Here is a 7,409-nt window from a genome sequence, read left to right as displayed (position 1 = left end):
AATATAGACCCAACTATATATTTAGTTTGGGTAACTAAATGAAATAGTTGACCACAGTTAGTTAAAGTATCCTTTTCATTTAGTTATCACAACTAAATCAAAATAGTAATGGGTACTATAACATATTAGTTTCAATTACTAAATAAATGGGGTTGATACCCATCTTATTGGCTGTAATAACTATATCATATTAGTTGTGGTTACTATATAGCATTCATTGTGATGCATATTTCTTATTAGTTGCTTAAAATTCGAAAGAGCTTCAACGCATTACTAAAATAAAAACCACTCTTTACTATTGGAAAAGTAGTCATAACTTTATGAAAATATAGGCCCATCTATTTACATTGGTTGTGAGAACTAAAAGGAATTAGTGACCAATATTAGTTGGGATAATGATTTCATTTAATTAACACAAGCAAATATAATTGTATGAAAGCATTATGAAATAATTGCCGCAACTTATCCACGTAAATATTGTCTTATATTCTTACTACTAATAAATTTATTATGAGTATAATGTTTTAAGAATATAAGAACTATTTTAAATAGATTTGATAATAATCACCCGAACAACTAATTTTCATTAGTAATCACGTCTAAACTTTTCTAAGAGTGTATAATTAAATACCTATATATCGATAGGGGAAATTGGGGCACTAGTGAAAACGGGGTAGAATCGAACACTGCAATTTTTTAGTCAGATATTAGACTTCGGTGAATAAAACCTAAAGAAATTTATAGGTATTATAGCGATCCTGTCCACTGAATAAATGGTCGAGATAGTCCATGTAATTTAAAAATAAAAGTTAGTGTTCGGTGGTGCCCCACTTTTCTCTATATTATTTTTTAATTTCAATAATTAATTTTCTAAAGTCTTGCATAAAGCTTTTGTTTTATTAATCATATCTCGTTTGAGTGAATTAAAAAAATAATGCTACGATTATAAATAAAGCTTTATGAAATTAATTTATCTTAAAGGAAGAGTCACATTGAACGTTAAATTCTTACCGTCAAACAGGGATGGGAAAATTTTGTAATATGAGGGCATCAAAAATAATTACAAAGGTTAGCCGAGGTCCTAACGGGTTTCGAAGATTTCCCGAGTTCCCTGAGTTTACGAAGGTTCTAACCCAAGAAACAAAATCTCTGCCTTATGGAAAATTGTCAATTAGAGCAAGTGACACTCAAATCATCCAGTTTCTCACTCAGGATCGAACTGGAGACCTCTCGTTAACTAAACGAGTGCTTTACCAACTGAGCTATTAGAGGCCACATACTATGCTTGAATTGCTGTACGACCTTAACCAATTGCTTTCTACACTGCAATCGCTTACTTAAAAACGATATGGCGCGTACAATTTTATTTGTCGTTTCGTCCGAATAGTGGCCAAAGTTCTTGCTACTCGAATTTCGAAGTGTCCCTCATATTCACTTAGAAGTGCTTTTAACAGCTTCTTAGTACGGTATTTCGTAAATTTTCCTGACCATTTGTGAAAATTTGGTTTGAAAATTCGAAGCTGAGCTTGAATTCTTTAAATATTAATGACTTTTTGCGAAAATAAAGTTTTATTTATTATATTTGTTCAAGATACTATTGGGAGAATGGAGCTCCAACTGTAAATGGTAAGAGTGTAGAACCGTGTCATTAAAACCATTTTGCCTTGTTGACACCTAATAAGATACTTATTCATCAAAAAATGAAATTCCATTACAATAAGAGACTCCTAACACACACGGTCAGAGTTTCCCCAAGGGAAAAGACATTCGAAGATCGATTTTTCGAACGTCATTTACTTCACATTTCATCCGAATTATTTCCTTTTCGAATTTCTAAGTATCTCCAGTTTCTGTCCTAATAATTATGTTCCTTAATAATCTCTGAGTGACTCTTTTGGCAGCTTTTTAAGCGGTATTTCACAAATTTTTACTTCCTTAATTCTTTCGCGTCATTAGGGTCATAAATATGACCCGGGAAAAAAACAATTTTTTTTGACTATTTACATTAATTGAAATCTATCGGTTTGTGCACGACATCATAATAGAAGGATGTAAGATTCTTAGCTAATTTTCTCAAGACTCCAGATATTCAGGAAAAGAAAATATTTGAGATCAAAAATCACTAATTTCGAACATTGTGAAATGACTTTTCTTTTTCAAAATTTTTTATATTCATTTATTTTTTTCAGCAAAAAGTTCTTTAGAAACACAAAATAGAATATCCAAAGATTGTATATTGCATATTTTGATATAATAAACTTCTCTCAATTTTCCAGAAAAGCGTGTAGAATTTTCCGGGTCATATATGACCCTATTGTCCCCAAGGGTAACAGTGTTTTCGTCCCAAACCTATAGCGAAATGTAGTTGGGACATTGTTTTTCTTTGTGAAATGCAGGTGGGACATCTTGCTCCTGAACATTTCATCTTATATCTGATGAATTAGAACATATTTTGCAATATTTTAGAGTCTTCTGCAAGCGTCTCATATTGTGCAATTGTATTGTGTGTGAATAAATATGTGGATAAGTTTATTTTTGCCAAATACCACTCAAAATATTGTGACAGTGACCATTCAACGGATTACCAGGAAGATTCCTTGAACACCAGGAGAGTTCATCAAGACAATCCAGTTTGCCATGGTATTGGCCAAATTAATAACTTAAAGCAAAAAAAAACTCTTAAAAAGCCCGTGATATAGATTTTGAAAATGGTATGTACGCTTCCCTTCAGGACAATAGGGTCATATATGACCCGGGGTTTTTCCGAGTTTTCACGCAATGGAAAATTTTTTTCCTCTCTTAACTATTATATTTGATCATAAAGCATTAGGAAAAACTCAATTTTACATGAATTCATCTGCTGAATAAAAGTGGGACGCGAAAGAGTTAAGCGAAATTTAGTTTAAAAATTCGAAATTCACTTTGAATTCTTCGAACATAAAAAATATTTTGTACAAAAAACGTAATTGTTTTCTTAGCCAAGACGTTATTGGAGAACCAAACTCTCATTGTAAGTACACCAACTGTGTAGAGTAGAGTTTTCAGCATCCACCGCTGTCTTAGCGTTAATGGTCACTAGGGTGTCTCAATAAGGAAAACAAATTTTTGGCACTATTCTCACGGTGCTGTATTTGATGAGACAAGAAAGTTTTTCTTCGACGACTATATGATCAGACGCCGTTTAGAGGTGGCTGAAAGACCCTCTCTGTAGTGTAAAATCAGAAAAATGTTCTACAGAGAGGGTCATTCTGCCACCTCTAAACGGCGTTTGATCATATCGCTCCTTGGAAATTACATGGGGCCAACTCACTTTTTGGCGATTTTGAGGTTTTAATGCACTTAGACAGAGAATTTAATAAAATTTCAGATGATATGAGTCAATAAATTTCGTTATTAGAAAAGTTTTTCATAATTTTACTCTTTATGATTGCTTGCGCGGTTTTGTTTGAAGTCAAGGGGCACAAAATAGATTTATCGTTCAAATTTTTGTGAAACAAGGGACCAACTCAAGCAAGTTGATCCCGTGTCATTCTAATTTCATGAAAATTTGCGCATCATTTAGAATGACAAAGAGCTAACTCATAAAAAAACATATTTTGAAAGGTAAAAATATGTATGTTTCGATGTTTATAATAATGCTCATACATATAGAAAAGAATTAAATTATTTTTATTAACATACTTAATTGAGATAATTATTTATACAAAGTTGAATCTTTCATGCTGTCTCCTGAAAAATGGCTCAGATTAAGTTGGCCCCTTGTAATTTCCAAGGAGCGATATGGTCGTCGAAGAAAAACTTTCTTGTCTCATCAAATACAGCACCCTGAGAATAGTGGCAAAAAAATGTTTTCCTTGTTGAAACACCCTAAATGGTCACCCTCCAGAAAAAAAACGGTGGTAGTTTTTCAATTTACAACAGTACAATTTAATTCTGTCTGTTCTCAGTTTAATTCTGTCTAAGAACATGAAATGTTTTAATGAAACTCATATCTTTACAGCCTTAATCTTTAAATTTTCAACCCCCCTATTTTAGTTCTTGTTTTATAATGCGTAATGGGCAAAAACAGATCTTTCAATTCTTTAGTAATGAACTCATCGAGAGCCAACACAAAGTTCGCCATAAAATATAATACCCTACATTTTATATTGCATTTTTGTCTGAAATGCGAGATGATTTGTGGAAAAGAACCCTTCATTTCAATGCAAATCTACACTTTTTTGCTTCTGTCATCGAAGATCTTTTAGGTTTGAAGGTATATAGATGTTTTATGGCTCAGTTTCCCCTGTAATTTCGGCCCAAGTTTAGCGTTGTTTGGCGCCTTCATCACCTCGCAAAATTTGTGATCTCTTCGTGAGGATCATTTTGTTCTGGAACGTCATTAATTTTCTCAACGATCTTCTGAGGAATTTTTTTATATGGCTTTACGATCATGATGTTAGGAAGAGATGAGAGACGTATTTCTAAAACAAACCTATGACGCTTTTTTTTCTCATTTTCCAAAATATTTCTTAAGTGATCTTCGAGTGATTTCGAGTTGAATGAAGAAAATGAAGATCACATCAGTAATGGAAAAATAGTAAAGTAACTTAAATCTGGCGATCTTCTGTTCTTGTGAGTAACATCAAGAAAATCACAAAAGTACACCGAGATTGTGTCATTAAATTAACGATCTTAAGTCACTGGCGCTTCTTGCGATCATACACTTCAATGGTGAAAATAACAACCATTCCTGTAACTGGCCGTCACAATTATGAAGTCATTAACGAGACACTTAAAACATCTTCAATTGTGTCTCTCACTATGCAATTAGCAATTTTTTGCCTATAATCCTATTTTGTTTTTTTTTTTGCCCTTTGTCAGTGATTAATTCACGGTGCTATCTTTCTTACCTTAGTTTTTTCGTATGTCCCTTTAAAATTTTAAACAAAACTCAATACTTTTGCTTTGAAAATACGTTTTCAAAACTACGCATGTAAGTAAGCGAAGTGGACTCTCACTGAAATGCCAAACTTATTTTTATAAAACAAAAATTAATGTGCGTTGCACATTAAGAAATTTAAAATTCTGTAAATTTTAGTATACAGGTACTATTTCCATTTTTAAATGCTTAATAATTACTCATTTCTTTCACATTTACTCATAAAAGCTTTGAAAGCCTGTTCTAACGAAGGTATTTTGATTCGAAATTTACTTTTCGAAATAAGAATCCTGTGATGAAATTTATCCAGACCATTTTTGTCTAACTTTCGGCATATAAAATCTCTTTCCAAAATATTAATGAACGAAATATTTTCGAAAATTGCTTTTCACAGCTGGAATTTGAAAAATTCGAAGATCGGTCTTGAGAGCCGAAGAAAAGACACTTTTACTTATCGTTTCGTCCGCGTGGTGGAAGAAATATTTCCTATTTGAATTTCGAAATGTCTTGAGTGACAGTTTTCATTTTATTGAGGAAAACAAAGAAATGCTACTTATAATATTCTTTGTCCTTTCCATTATAACTTCCCTCTCTTAATCATTGAGCAAGTTTTTGAACAGCTTTTAATATCGACGGCTCAGAATATATAAAACGAATAAGTCGTGAATGGCCGATTTTGCAGGAGGGCAATTTAAAGTTTAAATTTTACATGTTGAGTATAGGATTTTTAAGATTTGAAACCCGATTTGAATCTTAAAGATTTCAAATCTTAAGACTTGAAAGATTTGAAAACGTAAAATTTTTGGGGCTCCCACAAATGGGCATTGGGCCTCCACATTTCTAAATCCGGTCCTGGAAACCCCTATAACTTTGGGAATAACTAACTTTGCGGGATAATATTCACGGGGAAGGTAGAGGGTGTCAAGGAGTATTCGAAAAGCGGAAATAACGAATCTTGTAAAAAATCGAGTTATTCGATTTATATTCTGAAAAGTCGATATGATATTTTAAAATTTTTTCCAACCTTCTACGACAATTGAGTTTGAGAATTCGAAATTGAATTTGAATCTTCGAACATCAACGACATTTTGTGTAAATAGAGTTCCATATACTTTTTATCGAAAACGCTATTGGAGAATAAAACTCCAGCTATGACTGGGAAGAATTTATACTTTTCAGAATCAACTATTAATATGTAAGATCAGTTAAAAAAAAAACAGAGAAAAATATGATTTAAAAATAAATATTATTGAATTAGTTAGAACAAATTAATTTGGTAAATAATTTTGTGCAAAAAATGGACTAGGGACTAGGGACAACTCTCCTTTTTTCCTTATCATATTTTTATCCTTAGACAAATTAAAATTATCTAATTATTATTAGCCGAGACACACTTTCGGGATTATCGCAGGCAACTGTGAGATTTTATCTCACGCACTAACCATCAAGGGTGATTTTCTTAGACACAGTGTTGAACAGCACACACAGTTACATTATGAAATATTCCCGGTTAAACGAGCTAAACGAATTTATTATGTATCAGTTGTTTTCAGAGCTTTTTTTTTAAGGATAAGCATTACGACTTTTTACTGACTTTACATTTAGTAGAACGCGTTGGTATTATGTTAGTTCATTATCAAGGTCACAATTAGAATATTATTACTTTGAAGTTTGTCATAACATCTTTTCGATTTACCCACAATCTCCACCTTTTCTCTGTCTATTAAAATCCAATAGATAGATATTATTGTGACAATGTTTCGAAGTCTTGAGAAAGATATGTAAGAGATACTTTGTATACCACAAAAGATTGATCATATTTTAAACACACCATGTCGTCTTATATTTGCACTGAGAAACGATAAATTCTCATAGTCTTCTTCATTCTAAGGTTTTTCCCATCAATTCTGCTCAATTCATAATTTTTCATTGAGAGTTGTTAAAGAGAAAATTGTCGTTACAAAAATTCAATGAAAGCGAAACGATGCAACAACTTTTGTCTTATAATCGTCGATTGAAATGAGTAGATAATGGCAAGAGTTTGTACATCCCAGATGGGTATTCTGTAGGATGAGGAAAGTCTCAGGAGGAGACTAAAAACAGAAACACAAACTCTAAACAGATTGCCATCTAAGTTGGAAAAATTGTGATTGTATAACTACAATTTAATAGCTTTAGTGATATTCTTTAATCAGAATACCTCTCTGAAAATTTAATCTTGAATAAGAATATAATTTTTTTTTTGGAAAACCTTATTTAAACATGCTGTACATTTATTAAACATTTTTGTCATTACGAAAGACGAAGTTGAGTAAAATTATGAGAATACACTGTTTAAGGCATTTGTTTACCATCATTCATGAATAAACGTTGAAGAAGTCTCATGATGCACGGTTACAAAATAAAAGCCAGTATTAAAAAAAAATTAAGAAACATCTATATTATTTGTCTCGTGGGCACAAGGCCAGTCGAAGACGAAAAAAGGCAA

Source organism: Phlebotomus papatasi, chromosome 2 (genome assembly GCF_024763615.1).
Source record: "Phlebotomus papatasi isolate M1 chromosome 2, Ppap_2.1, whole genome shotgun sequence".
NCBI classification, from domain to species: domain Eukaryota; kingdom Metazoa; phylum Arthropoda; class Insecta; order Diptera; family Psychodidae; genus Phlebotomus; species Phlebotomus papatasi.
Note: the sequence above shows the minus strand (reverse complement) of the source record.